This window comes from Lynx canadensis, chromosome A1 (genome assembly GCF_007474595.2).
Source record: "Lynx canadensis isolate LIC74 chromosome A1, mLynCan4.pri.v2, whole genome shotgun sequence".
NCBI lineage: Eukaryota > Metazoa > Chordata > Mammalia > Carnivora > Felidae > Lynx > Lynx canadensis.
Window position 1 is genome coordinate 181023720 of NC_044303.2, and position 13376 is coordinate 181037095.

General features: G+C 45.6%; 1 protein-coding gene and 1 non-coding gene across 2 annotated transcripts in view; one reads left to right on the forward strand and one right to left on the reverse strand.

The window, feature by feature from the left end:
- The window catches only part of WWC1 (WW and C2 domain containing 1), a 154642-nt gene that overhangs the window by 129592 nt on the left and 11674 nt on the right, over positions 1–13376 (reverse strand). The gene's annotated exons all lie outside the window — the stretch shown is intronic.
- Positions 6942–7045, forward strand: LOC115526557. Its single transcript, XR_003972625.1, has one exon. It is a non-coding gene; the product is annotated as a U6 spliceosomal RNA (small nuclear RNA).

Sequence of the window (13376 nt, forward strand, 5' to 3'; positions counted from 1 at the left end):
GGGAGTGATTTCTTGAGTAAATGGTGTTTCAGGCTGGGCTTGGAAAAGACAGTTAAGCAGGTGAAGGCAAGAGAGGGGAAGCTCTCCCTTCCTTCAGTGTGTCTGCTCCTCCTGCCTGGCTAAGGAAATTGGGTTAGGCTCTGGGGAAGGATCAGAAATGAGGATGACTTTCCCATGACATCCTCCCCTGGGGGGACCAAGGCAGAGATTTGCTCTGGGAAGCAAAGGGAAAGCTTTAACCCCAGGGTCCTCCTGACATGCCTGGAATCTATCCCAGGGACAGGGAAATCCTGATTTCTCTGGGACAAAAGCTGGTGTTCTACAGATGGGGCACTATATGGAGGCCCAAATGCTGACACACAGGGGACCCAGGCAACGCAGGCCTGAGGACAGTTATCCAGGTCCTTAGGATGTGGTATCCTATGGTAACAGAGGTAGCAACATCAACCCTTAGCTCACTGTCTTCCTTTAAGGCATTCGGAACCACTCGTCATCCAGATGGTTAGAAAGGCTGTCAAAGTTACTGGCTGAGGGACCAGAGCAGCTCCCTTCCACCAGACTGCCTGGCCTCATCCCATTTCCCAGTTGCCCACTCTGCAAACACTCACTCTCAAACCCAGATTCTGCCAAGTTTCAAGATGGATATTGGAGGCTGCCTCTGTTCTTTTTCCCCCTGACATGACCACCTTGGGGTGGAAAACCACCAGATTCCAGCTACCATCTCACCCCAACATCCCCACTTGAGAAAAAAAAGCAGGCAGAGAAGAAAAAACAACCCCTGGCTGATGGAAGGCAGCCGATTCTCTTCTGTTCACAGTAATGATGCCCTAAAGTTATCAAAAACACGTAAGGAGTCTTGAAGTATTCGATAGGGCTTCTCTGTATTAGTTCCTTGAATCCTCTCAGTAACCCCATGAGATCAGTTTACATATTATCCCATTTTACAGATGAGAAACTGAAGCACAGAAAGATCTTGCAGCTGACCTAGGTGACAAAGTCAGGAAGAAGTGGAATCAGCATTAAACCCAGGCAATTTGGTTTCTAAGATTCAGCTCCTCAAATGTACATTTTACTGCCTTTCTATATTCAAAAACACAAGGAGTTAGTTTTTTAAAAAGTATCTGTGTAGGGGCACCTGCGTAGCTCAGTCAGTTAAGCGTCCAACTTTGGCTTAGGTCGTGATGTCATGGTTCGTGAGTTTGAGCTCCGCATCAGGTTCTTTGCTGTCAGCACAGAGCCTGCTTCAGATCCTGTGTCACCCCCACTCCAGCCCCCCCCAGCTCACTCATTCTCTCTCTCTCTCTCAAAATAAATAAACTTAAAAAGTATCTGTGTAGATGTTCAACACCGCTAATATTAGGGAAATGCAAATCAAAACCACGAGATACCATCTCATATCCATTCAGACGGCTAATATAAAAAAACCCAGGAAATGACAAGTGTCTTGGTGGGGGTGTAGGGAAATTGGAAGCCTTGTGCACTGCTGGTGTGAAGGTAAAATGGTGCAGCCACTGTGGAAAAGAGTGTAATGGTTCCTCAAAAAATTAAAAGTAGAATTACCATATGACCCAGAAATTCCACTTCTGGGAATATATCCAAAAGATTTAAGGCAATGACAGGAATAGACATCCGTACACCCTTGTTTATAGTGGCATTCATGATAATCAAAAGGTGAAAGCAACCCATGTGTCCACAAATGGATGAGTGGATAAATATAGTATATACACATACAATGGAATACTATTCAGCCTTAAAAAGGAAAGAAATTCTGACAACTAAGGGAAATGCTAAGGGAATTATGCTAAGGAAAATAAGCCAGTCACAAAAAAGACAAATACTACATGATTCCAGTCATATGAGGTACCCAGAGCAGTCAAATTGGTAGAAACAGAAAGTAGAATGGTGTTTGTCAGGGGCTGGGGAGAGGTGAATGAGGAGGTAAGAGTTTAATGGATACAGAGTTTCAGTTTTACAAGATGAAAAGAGTTCTGGAGATGGATGGTGGTGATGGTTGCACAGCACCGTGAATGTGCTAAATTCCCCTGAATTGGACCCTTAAGTGGTTAAAACGGTAAATTTTATATTTTCCCCAATCAAAAATAAATTTATGTGTTTTTCTATTTAAAATTTTTTTTTAATGTTTATTTATTTTGGGAGAGAGAGAGACAGAGACAGCGCACAAGTGGGGCAGGGGCAGAGAGAGGGAGACACAGACTCTGAAGCAGGCTCTGGGCTTGGAGCTGTCAGCACACAGCCTAACGTGGGGCTCAAACACACAAACGGTGAGATCATGACCTGAGCCAACGTCATATGCTTAACCGACTGAGCCACCCAGGAGCCCCTTTTTATTTTAGGGAGACGGAGGGACAGTGTGGGAATGTGCGAGAGGGTGAGAGGGAGAAGAGGGTGCGAGAGATCTCAAGCAGGCTCCATTCTTAGCACAGAGCCTGACTCGGGGCTCAATTCCATTACCCTGGGATCATGACCTGAAAGAATATCAAGAGTCAGACGCCCAACCAACTGAGCCACCCGGGCACCCCAAGGATAATTTTTCAAGTTTACCTTTTAAAACATTAATTTAGGGGCACCTGGCTGGCTCAGTACATTGATCTGAGTCGATTTCAGTTCAGGTCATGATCTCACGGTTTGTGGGTTCAAGCCCCACATCAGACTCCGTGCTGACATTGCGGAGTCTGATGGGGATTCTCCCCACTCTCTCTGCACCTCCCCAGCTCTCACACGTGCTCTCTCAAAATAAACATTTAAAAACAGAGGTATCCTTGTAATACACCTTGGAATGTTTATTATTATAATTACAGTAGGAATTACCCTGAATAATTTTTTTTTTTTTTAAGTGTGGAGGGAGTGACTACATTTCTGAACTTCTGGAACTGAGAGAGCCTTTGCAAACAGATTAAGTGCTATGGCCTTTCCCTGGTCCACATGCCAAGCCAGAAGAGGTGATTAGCAGGCTTAAACTACTGGTTTCTAATCAGAAAGTTAAAAAAAAAAAGCCTTTGTCAAAGAAAACAGAACAAAGGGCCAGTAGGCCCAGGGGTTATACAATAAAAGCTGGCTCATGCTGTGTAAAAAGGCCCTTCCATCTCCTCATGGCTGTGTCCTCCTAACACCGTGCTCTTCATGACATCCAGGGCTATTGTACTGTATTGATAACACATCATTCAGTGTGGTGTGGGCCCTCACAAAGGCAGGCAGCGCCCCTGCGTGCAAGCAGGACATTTGGGAGACAAATCCCAGGAGTCGTTAGCAACTGCATCGACACTGTGAACTGTTCCCATACACTTGCCTCTCCTTCCCACACAATCCTGCTTCTCTGTCTCTGTCTCTCTCCAGTGTGTTGAGGATATTGGGAATACTGGAGAACAAGACTCTTTCTGAAAAGGCCTCCATGCTCACTTTTCCAAACAGCTATAGATTCTAAGAGGCCAGGGGCCAGAGAGGGAAATAGAAGAGGATGGTATGGTAGGGGGGAAGGGCCTTGGTGCAGTGCCTGGGAGCTGACAGGGAGCATGTGTCCTGTGGGTCATCAAAACCTCACCTCCTCCACACACCCCGGCCATGCTACCCACCAACCACTGGGCAGCACCCCCTGTCCTCACTGCCCTACAGAGGAGGGTCTGTGGGAGCTGGCTGCCTGTGGACTCTAGGAAGGACGCAGGAACTTCCTCCAGCGCCCGGATTCCAGCCATAGCACCCTGGAGAGTGCGAGAGCTTAACTAATTCTCAAATCAGGACACATACACAAAACCCTCTGAGAAGTGGTGGAGAACTCAGCTAGTGTTAGCAATGTTACATCAATGCAAGCCAAAGACCTCCAGGAGACAAAGTGGCAGTGACGAGCACTGAGCCGTCCTAGATGGAAACCCGACTCTCTTGCCAACTTGCTGTGTGACCCTGATAAATTCCCTAACCTCCCTGGGCCTCAACTGCTTCATTTGGAAGGTGAGGACAAGCAAAACAGTAAATGCTTATGAAATTCCTTGGTACCCAGCAGCTGTCATAACCTCCAGGAAGTTTCCACAGCATCTAACAAGACTTTTGAATATAAAATCTTGACCAAATGATAGCACAGCACTGTCCTCCTCCTACAAGCAAATCAAGTGTCATTTGAGGAGATGAGAAGAGAAAGGGAGTAGATTCAGAAATAACACCCTTATGAAGAAAGCACAAAAGAAACTCAGTAATTACCTACAACCTTAGCAGCAAACATCTGGAGGATTTGGACACAGCCCACATTACCTAGAACTGGAGGCTCCCCTTTCATCAAGTCAATTTAAGAAGCATTTGCTGAGGGCCTACTGCATACTCAAGTCTCAGCTGCTCTGCCTACCCCTAGAACTCAGCCAATCCTATCTTTTCAAAGGACCAAGGAAGGTTCTTAGCCTACTTTGGACTGAGAGCAGACTGCCCTTATCCTGACCTCAGGCATCAAGAGGTCAGTGAGGTCCCCTGTGGTCATAGCCGTCTGGGATAAAGGTAGAGTTGCACCAGGACCCCTACATCCTGCTGGTGCTCAAAAGTCCCCTGCCCGCCAAACACACAGAGATAAGCAAGCAGGATCAGAAGACGGACCCTGGACTTGCAAAGCAGGTTTCATGGTGCTCAAGTGAAGAATAAGGAACTGCATCTTGTTTTTCGACAGAGGTGATGGGCCATGTTATCAGATCACAGGCATCTGGCTCTACCTTCACTGACATGATTGAGACAGCCTGTCCAGGGCTTCTCTCTGTGTGATTTCTGTTGGGTCAACAGTTACTGGTTTGGCAAACAGCAATTCAGAACCTTACACAGAAAATCAGGGTAGCAAACACTGAGAAACTGGCGGAAAGTACTTGTGGGAGTTCCATGGTCCAATAGCGCTATTCTTTACCTCTCTTCCTGTCTGATGAGGCGGCTTGCGCAAGCTAGCGGCTCTGGATGTGGGGTCAGGCCGGGGCTGGCAAACTGGCCTGGAGTCTTGTCTTCTACATCAGGAGTCTCCTTGACCGGCAGACAACAGAGCTGGGCTCCCACACAGGTAGGCTGTATCCCCAGCCAATCAGAGCCATGGGCTCTCCCAGGGTCCAACGCTTGCCCTCTGGCTCCAAAACTTGACCGGATGAAGAAGAAAGGAGTCAAAAGGTGACAGACTTCCTTATCAGGAGGCTTGCAGTCCTCACCCTTTACTCTGTGACTTTCCCTTGGCCTCTCAGCTGCCTTGAGGGGTATCCATTCATTTATTAGTACCAATCAAGTGTTCGACACCACTGTGCTGGGCCTGGGAGAACACAGACACGAAAAGAATGATGGCTCCGTGGTGGGTGCATGTGACAAGGGTGCACAGAGGGGCCCTGACCAGAGCTGGGACAAGGCAGGCTCCCCACAAGAGGAGGCCCTTATGCTTAGCAGCACAGGGAGGGAGGAATAGCAGGCAGGGCACACACACTGTTCATGCAGGCGGGGAGGAGAGGGTTTCAAGTTGAAGGCATATGAGAATCCTCTGGGTAGCATATTTAAAATGCACATTCCTGAAAGCCCCAATGAGATTCTGATTCAGTAGATTTCAGGTGGGGGCCCAGAAATCTGTTTTATGAGCTCCTTGGGGGAGTCTAAGGCAGGAGGTCTATGGACCACACTCTGAGAAACCCTGCTTTGAAGGAATGGAAAAAAAAAAAAAAAAAAAAAAAGAGCCATTTGTGGCTTTGATGGAATATTGGTTTATTTTCCTGGAATTTTCCCAAAGGGACTTTGGCCAGCTCATTAATGATTCGTTCTTCCGTCATTTTACACAGACAGACATGCCAACATCAAACAAACTAGAAATGAACTCAGGGAGGGTGTTAGGAGCCCCCACTCACAGGGATGGCTGTCACTGTGTTCCACGAGATGACAATGGGCATCATCTCAGGAATGTGTCAGGTCAAAGTCCATGTTTACACCAAAGGCTGTCTACAGGTAAACTGGGGCCCAGAAAGCAGTGATGGGAAAGCCTCCTGGAATCTGGCCACACCTCCTCACCAACCTCACACCAGGGAAGGCAGGGCAGTCTTTAGATGTCTTTCAGACTTTCTCTGCAGCCCACAGCTGGCTCCCTGCCCCTCCTGTCCTGGGTCCCCCCTACCAGAAGCCTGGCCTCTGACACCCCAGCACCACCTCACTCAGGCTCCTCCTAGCTTGGACCAGGGATTGCATGTTGGGGCTCTGGCTCAACCAGCCTAAGCCTTGGCCGAAGGGATTGTTTCTACTAGTACCTGTGCAGCAATATTTTTGTCCTATTCAGTGCTAGTTCCAGGGAGTCCACCATTTATTTCGCTGGCTCAAGCCTCTGCCTGGGAAGCTTATGGGGGATTCCCAGACCTCCTTGCTCTTGCCACTGGTCTCTGAGGCCTGGAACCCTGCCTTTGTGATCTCTGCCAAGTGCCTGCTGGGCTGCCTCCTTATTATGTGTTAGAGCCACAGGCACTAGCCTCCCAATGCTTCCCAACTTCCCACTGCCCCATGTTCCCAAGGGCCGAGTTCGGCTACCCTGGGGACTTCCCACACAGTCTGCATCTGCTTGGACCCAGCTGCTGAATACGCTGCAGCCTCAGGACCTGCCTTTTGTCAGCAGGTGTGATCCCCTTTCAACTGACCTTCACACCCCATCCAGCTTCAATCCCTCATCCCATGCGGAGTTCTGGGAACAGGCTAAGAACTCTTTTCCACGGACAGTGTTTATAACTGGTTGTAATAATCCAGTGTTTACTGATAATACAGCTATGTGGGATACCCTACATCAGAGTTTAGTAAGAGGCACAGTCAGCCATAGAACAAAAACCAAAAATTAAGGCGAACAAACAAGCCACGGCTATGCAATGTAGTACTGAATGGTCTGGTCAGTGCTACTCAAACACGAACGTGCGTAAGGGCCACTGCGATCTTGTTAAAATGCAGTTTCTTTTGCTTGCTTCGGCAGTACACATATACTAAAATTGGAACAATGCAGAGAAGGTTAGCACGGCCCCTCCGCAATGACCCACAAATTCATGTAGCATTTCATGTTTAAAAAACAAACAACAAGAAAAATCAGTTTCTGATTCAGTGGGCCTGGGGTGGAGCCTGAGATTCTGCATTTTTAGCAAGGTCCCAGGCGATGCTGATGTGCTGGTCCACAGCCCACACTTCCCGTAGCAAGAAGGCAGGGATCACACAAGCGAGTGGGAGTTAGCCACACAGAGGTGAGGCCAGAAGCAGAGCTCAGAATCCAGCATGTGCTCAGATACAGGAACCACCAGGTCTTACTCACTGACACCGAATCAGAACAATCTACTCTAGAAGTTCCGAGAAAGAACGACCTGGGGATGGCCACGTGTCCACAGCCTGTCCTGAGCAGACAGTTGCTGTGGTTGGCACCACGGCATCCCTGACGCTTCCCTTGTCATGGTTTCCTGTACCAGACTGAGTCCAAGTGAAGGTCAGCTCTGTGATTTTTCCAAACCAGCATTTCTCATACGAATTTGAAATTCTGGACACCAAGTTAGCTGTGGTTGCTGGGCTGAAGGGTTATGAGACAGGCTGGGGCCATGAAGGCGATAGGGGTCATCTAATGCTGTGGTAATATCATAACTGCTAACATTTTTGAGTATTTAGTCTGAGGCTTGCTGTCAGTTAAGTGCCTTACATGGGAGAATCCATGGATTCAAAGTGGATGGCAATTTAAGAGTGAGAGCTCTGAAGCCAGACAACCCGAAACTGAACCCCAGTTTTGCCACTTTCTGGGGCAAATCACATTAGCCCCCTCTATGCCTCCACCTCCTCCTCTGTAGATGGGGAGAGTTATAGTACCTCTCCTAGATAGTCAGTGTGACAGCTGGCTGAACTAATAAATATAGAATATTTAGCGTAGCACTTAGCATTCAATAAAATCCTGGCTATTATTTTCTTATGCTTAGCCTTATTTGTAGAAAACCAGGAAACTGAGGCTCAAGGAGATTAAGTAGGTTGCCTGAAGTTACACAGCAAGTTAGAGGCAGAACTGATTCGAAACAAGGTTTGCAAACTTATGCAATTTATTTTAGATTTGTTGTTTGTAGATTTCAGGAGGCAGCAGAAACCTCTCATGGCCTCCAGAGGCAGCTCCCACCTGCCCAGCAATGGGGGCTGCTATTCCCTTTCTTAGATTCCTGTGAAATCTAAGCTCATAGCAGCCTCTTTTTCAAGAACCACCTCGTGTGGGCTTTTCCTGCTTTTGACTAGAACAGACTTGACTTAAAGTAGATCCCTTCCAGGCAGGAGGAGGGAGGGAGATGATGGATGAGGGAAGAGGGAAGAGGGAAGGCCCCATGGGGCAGGTAGCATCACCCGTGGCCTGGGAGGGAGGTGGGACTTCCCTGGATATAGGCAGGGGCTGGGAAACAGGCCCACAACGGGAGAATGGCAAAGTGCAGGACATGTTTGGGCACTGCCACTAACCCAGGTGGACTACAAGCAAGAGGACCAATGAAGACAGCTCCGTAACCACAGCTAACAATGACTGGCACCTACAATGCTGTTGGGCACTGTGTAAAGTATTTTAGACAGTTTAATTTAAACTTACTGAAATTGTATGAAGTATGGTTATGTAAGGGGATGTTTTGTTTCTTATACACACATATACAGGCATTCAGACACAAAAGATACTAAACACTGAAGTATTTAGTGGCAAAGAGACGTGATGTCTAACTTGAGTAATAACCAATTTACTCTTAAATGGTTTATATATATAATGGTCTTATATATTAAATTATATGCGTTTGTATATATATACAAACATACATAGACTCACAAACTTACACGTAGGGAAAATGAGAGACTATAAGGTAACCGGGTAACATAAAAATTGGTAAATGTGGGTAAAGGGTGTATGGAAATTTCTTACATTTTTGCAACTTTCCTGTAAGTTTAAAATTATATCAAAATTTGCAAGATTCCAAAATGTGCATGGGAAAAAGATTTTTTAAATATCTTTAAAAATAGTATGAGGTCAATACTATCACCACCATCTTATTAATGAGGAAAGCGAGGCAAAGAGTGAGAGATGTAGAAAATGGAGTGGGACCAGCTTCGAGAGGTTTTGACTGTCAAACTCAGAAGGATGCCCCTCAGTAAACTCAGGAGGACCCTAAAGAGTATGAAGAGAGGGGTGGTCAGCATTGGGTTATGTAAGACTAATCTGAAAGCAGGCTACAGGTTGGCTGGAGGGGGAGTCCTCTCATTTTGTCTTTATTTTCAATTAAGCTTCAATAGGAATGAACAGAAAAGGAAGGTGTCAGAGTCTACAAAAGAAAGGGCAGAAGAATTGGCAGTTAGATAGGAGGAAGAATCCAGATGATGGAAACAGGGGTTGCCTGTGTGTGGTGGGGGAACTGGGTAAGTGGGGACCAGGTGGGAGGGGTACCTACATTTTGCTGTATACCTTTTGGATCTTCAGAATTTGAACCATGCAGGTTTAGAGTGGCATTTTCTCATGGTAATGGCAGAAAAGGCAAGAGACCAGGGCTGGATTCAGGTTTAGATCTGTGGTAGACTGACTGCATGCAGTGTTTGTCTGGACCCAGAAATGATGTCCAGCAGATAACTGGAAATGGGCATTTGAGCTTTCACTGTGGAGGAGGTAGCAGAAAGCCTGGGGTCGGTCACAGGACACTATTAGGGAAGAGCAATAGGAGATAAGGCCAAAAAATGCCTTTCCTTTCCTGCAGAAGAGTGACTGCTGGGGCATCTGGGTGGCTCAGTTGGTTAAGCATCTGACTTCAGCTCAGGTCATTGTCTCATGGTTCATGAGTTTGAGCCCCGCATCAGACTCTCTTCTGTCAGTGCAGAGCCTGCTTGAGATTCTCTGCCCCCCTCTTCTTGTCCCTCCCCAATTCGTGCATGCTCTCATGTGCTCTCTCTCAAAAATACATAAACATTTAAAGAAAAAAAAAGAGTGACTGCCAATAAAGGAGGTGTGTCAACACCACCACTATATGCCTGTGCATTGTTGGTGGGAATGTAGATAGGTATAGCCACTATGAAAAAACAGTATGGGGGTTCCTCAAAAAAATTAAAAGTAGAACTACCATATGACCTAGCAATCCCACCTCTGGGTATTTATTTGAAGGAAATGAAAACACTAATTCAAAAAGGTATCTGCACCCCATGTTCAGTGCAGCATCATTTACAACAGCCAAGATATGGAAACCGATGAATGAATGGGTAAAGAAAATGTGGTGTATGTATACAATGGAATACTACCACCATAAAGAACAATGAAATATTGTGTTAATATGGATGGACCTTGAGGGCATTAAGGTAAGTGAAATAAGACAGAGAAAGGTAAATACTGTATGATTTCATACATGGAATCCAAAAACAAAACAAAACAAGCAAGCTCACAGATACAGAGAACAGATCGGTGGTTGGCAGAGGCAGGAGGTGTGACAGGCAAAATAAGTGAAGGAGGTCAAAAGGTACAAACTTCCATTTATAAAAATAAGTCCCTGGAGATATAATATACAGCACGGTGACTACAATTAACAATATTGCATTGCATTATTTGAAAATTGCTAAGAGTAAATATTACAAGTTCTCATCACAAGAAGAAAAAATTATAACTATGTATTGATGGATGTTAACTGGACTTTTGTGATGATCATTTTGCAATATACAAAACTGAATCATTACATTGTACACCTAAAACTAAATGTATATGTCAATTATATCTCAGCAAAATAAATAAAAAAGGAAAAAAAAGGACATCGGTGACGGAGGAGGGGCAGCCACATTGTTAAGTCAAGGAAGATATCACTGTGTGGCTCCTGTGACCTTTCTGGAACTGTGATCAGAGCATGGGGGGGGGGGAGCACTAAAACGTGAATAGGGGTTATGGAGCCAGTGGTTACAGGACTCCTGTGTCTTCAGAGGGAGGGTATGGGGTAGGAGCATACAGACTGAAGACTGATTCTTGGAGAGGGAACACCTGAGCACACTGGAGAGAAATCCACAGATGCCTGAGAAAAAGAGAGATTTCTTTGCTATGAGGACCAAGAAGTAGGCCAAGTTGCAGAAGAGGCTGGAGGGATTCTAGTCCTGGTTGGGTTCAGTGGTTCTCAAACTTAAGAGGGCATCAAAATCACTTGGGGGTTCTTGTTACAAATGTGGAGTCTGAGTTCCACATAACCCGTAGATTCTGATTATGTTGACTGGCTGGGCCTGGAAATCTGCATCTAAGCCACTCTTAGGGGGTCCAGATGTATGCATTCAATAGACGATGCTGCCTCAGGGGAAACCTAGCTCCTTGGCCAAAGTTAAGAAGAAACCGTGTTTGTTACCACTAAGTTGAATGTGAAAGCTACTGACTGGAATTAAGAAAACCTGGTCAAAGAGGGAGACAGGCCATCATTATAGATGTACTTTATTTAAAGGTAAAAGCAAATTCAGTGTTTTTAATTAGTTTCTAATTACAGAACTTTACAACTTTATGGCTTGACCTCTGGTGTCATTCACAAGGTCTGCTATTTTCTTTTAAAAAATGTTTTTAAGTTTATTTATTTTGAGAGAGAGAGAGAGTACATGCAGGCACGAGAGAGCATGGGCAGGGAAGGGGCAGAGAGAGAGAGAGACAGAGAGACAGAGAGAGAGAGAATCCCAAGTAGGCTCTACGCTATCAGAGCAGAGCTTGATGTGGGCTTGAACTCAGGAACCACGAGATTATGACCTGAGCTGAAATCAAGAGGTAGACATTTAACCAACTGAGTCACCTAGGTGCCCCAGAAATGCTATTTTCTAACACAGGATCCTCTTCATTTTCCTAGTGTGTAATTACATTATGTTTTCATTATTTCTGTATAAATTCCATGAAGGGCAATGTCTGCCTTTGGTCACTGCTGTACCCTTTCCTAGCACAGCTCCCACCAAAAACCAAATACATGCAGGTAAGGTATTCTTTTGTTTCAATTCTACCTAATGTGCCAAAGAAGTGCAAGGTAACTCATGCCCAGCTAGAGCCAGTTTGGGCCTGAGATGACCCAAATGACTTCTAGTGAACCCCAAACAAACATCCCACAGCATGTTCCGCTGGGCAAGCAGAATGTTGCAGACCAAGCCCATGTGCTGTGAAGACACCAAGGTCCAAGAGGAACTTGATTCTTGCTAAGTCTTTTGTGCCAAAGTAATAAGAGATGGAGCTCTACTGAACACAGTCACTAAGGAAGGTGAAGAAGGATGCTGATCACCACCATGGACCAAAGAATTTGGTCAGGTCACTGAACCCTGGGGGGATTTTGTAAAACCTACTGTACTCAGAAAAACAGCTTACTCCCTGCTTACTGAAGGAGGACATCTGCTAAAACGAGTAGAGCAAACACAAAAGTCTGGCTCTCCAAACAGACCCTGAGCACTGGAAGAAGTCGCCACTGCAGGAATCACCATAGTGAAGGGGGCTCTGGGCTGAATTACCAGTATGAAGTCAGTGTTGCTCTCCCTGACAGCCTTGCCTGACCTACAGGATGCTGAAGAACGTGCATTTTGGGGGCAGGCAGACTGATTTTGAATCCCAGTTCTGCCACTTATTAGCTTATAATCCTGGGCCAAATTTTCAAACTCCCTAAGCCTCAGTTTCCCCATCAGCAGAATGGATAGTATCTGTTCTTATCTCATTGGGCTGCTATGAGAATTAAATTGGAAAATGCATTCAGAGCCCACAGCCCAGACCTTGGCATAATCTAAAGTCTTAATAAATGTTAGCTATTATTAGTTCTTACCCACAGGCTATAATCTATATGGTGACAATGTCTGCACTCCCCACTCTCTTGGAGGCTCAAGGACACAGATGTATGTATGAAATCCAGACTGGGTTCTGCTGAGGTCAGACAGAAGATGCACTGGAGGCCCAACCCCCAGGCTTACATCTCCACAGCAGCTTAGACCAATTTATTCAGAAGCATTACTGCTGCAATGGGAATTTAAAGATTTTCACATTAAGGCAAAGATGAACCTAAATCTCTCTGATCCTTAACATGCCAGGAAAGAAATCACAAGACAGGTACAGAAGAGGGGAAACTGCTCAACGGGAAGGTGATTGACATCCCCCATAGATCTACTTCTTCCCTTCCACAACTATTTTTTAAATACTTCCTAAATCATCTCAATTTTTCTAGGTAGAACTGTATAAATCTTTAGTTTAAACCTTTTAGACGGTACTCTCATGTAATCTCACTGACACTCTACAAGTGCTTATGAGGAAAGACAATATTTACCTACAGTCATGGTTCTCCAATCTGGCTCTACCCTAGAAATCCTATGCCCAGACCATATCCTAGTCCAATTAAACCAGAATGTCTGGGAGTGGACCAGACATGGGTATTTTTTTTTATGTT